The sequence below is a fragment of the Tupaia chinensis genome, unplaced genomic scaffold, assembly GCF_000334495.1.
Source record: "Tupaia chinensis unplaced genomic scaffold, TupChi_1.0 Scaffold143747_1, whole genome shotgun sequence".
Lineage (NCBI taxonomy): Eukaryota > Metazoa > Chordata > Mammalia > Scandentia > Tupaiidae > Tupaia > Tupaia belangeri.
The window spans coordinates 463,392-465,303 of record NW_006203596.1 but is presented as its reverse complement, the minus strand read 5'-3'; the positions used below and the strand labels follow the sequence as shown (position 1 = coordinate 465,303).

Sequence of the window (1,912 nt, the reverse complement as noted above, 5' to 3'; positions counted from 1 at the left end):
CAATCCCTTCTCCTCCATTCTCCTCTCGGGATCTTGGGCACGCACGCACACGTGCCCGGCATGAGTTTTAAGCCACCGGGTCCAGGACGTGAACCACGGTCGACTACTTGGGAGTCCAGCGACATAGCCATTATGCTAACTGCTGGTTCCCCAAAATAATTAATTTCTGATAAAATTTATATATATGTACATGTACATAAAATTTATTTATTTATTTATTTGGAGAGGTTTTTGCCTTAGAGTGCACTTGCCAGAGTGGGAGGGAAAGTGAGAAACCAGCACCCAGGCAATGGCTAAGCTGCCATCCCTTCCCCATTATTCTCCTGAGATCTTGGGCACACGTGTACTTGTACCTGGTGTGAGTTTCAAGCCACCAGGCCGGGACTTGAATCATGGTCAACCATGTGGGAGTCCGGAGATGTAACTGCTACGCCATCTATTGGCCCCTAAAATTTATATTTTCCTGGGACAATTTCTGCTCCTGTCTCCTGCTAGACTTCTTTGGAAACTTGCGTCTGTGTTTGACATTTTCTTTGTCATTGCACTCTAGTTTTTTTCTCTTAGGTTCATAGGATGAATCCTGGGAGAATTATTTAGGGCTATGGAAGAGTAACAAGTGGAAACCAGGGAAACGTTATCTGCTTCATTCCATGTTCGTCTGAAAATGAATGGGCTGAAAACTTGAACACTCATTCATTCATTTAAGAACTATTTAATAGGGACCAGCAGTTGGCATAATGGTTATGTCGCTAGATTCCCATGTAATTGACTGCAGTTTGAGTTCTGGACCTGGTGGCTTAAACTGATGCCAGGCTCATGTGCATGCATGCCCAAGATCCCGAGAGGAGAATGGAGGAGAAGGAATTGCGGTGTGGCCATCCCCCCCGGGGGGTGATTTCTCGCTTTCTGTCTCTCTGTCTCTCTCTGTCTTTTTGGCGAGCGCACGCGCCCTGTAGAAGTACATGTCCCCCTGACCAAAAAAAAAAAAAAAGAACTATTTAATAAACATCATCTAGATGCCAAGCACTGTGCTAGGTGTTGAGGATGAGTTAGAAGATAGGTGTAGGCCTTGAATTTCCACACTTTATAACTTAGTCAAGAGAAAAGGCAAAACAATTGGCCTTCAGTGAAAGGCACAATTACAAACGTGCTGGGACCGATTAGAATTGGCATTGTTGCGGCAAGAAGGATGGAAAATCGGGGCTTGTGCCAGTGAAAGACTCAAATGAATGGAGTGGTTCCATTTGTAAAGGCTTATCGAAGGGACTGTGAGCCCTGCAGCTATTCAGAGACAGACTTGTGGATTCATCAAATGTGCCCGGATCCAGAAACAGGGCCACAAGCAGAAATCATTGTTGAGGGACTGGATCAGCCGATGTAAGCTCTTTACAGCTCCTGCTGGGTGGAATCTGTATGAGTCAGGGATTGCCAGAGACATATAACCAGTCGGATCTGATCCATCTGTCAATGAGAAGTGTCTTAGAAGGAGTGTCCGTACGCTCATCGGGAAACCGCAGTTCAGTGTTGTGTGGGGCACGGCAGGCTGAAAATGAGACGTGCTCTGCTTGTTCTGGAGCTTCAGGAATGGCACTGCGTATCATTCACCCTGAACAATTAGGGACCTGTCTTCATTTTTTTAAAGATTGATTGATTGATTTGTTATTATTATGTAGTTTTAAATTTTACCAAAGAGAGATAGAGAGAGAGAAAGGGAAAGTGAGAAAGCAAGCCACCAGGTCTGGGACTTGAAACGCAGTTGGCCGTGTGGGAGCCCAGCACCGTAACCACCACGTCGCCTGCCAGCCCCAGGAGTCTGTCTGTAAAGAGCGATGATATATCTGGAAGGTCAGCTAGGTTTTCCTCTCCTGTGCCTTCCTCCTATCTTTGCCTCTAATAATGAATATTCTTAAAA

The 1,912-nt window shown here is 45.6% G+C and overlaps 1 pseudogene; it reads right to left on the bottom strand.

Annotated features, from left to right (window-relative positions):
- The window catches only part of LOC102475366 (pentatricopeptide repeat-containing protein 2, mitochondrial pseudogene), a 5,709-nt pseudogene extending 4,108 nt beyond the window's left edge, over positions 1 to 1,601 (bottom strand).
- Positions 1,602 to 1,912: the final 311 nt, after the last annotated feature.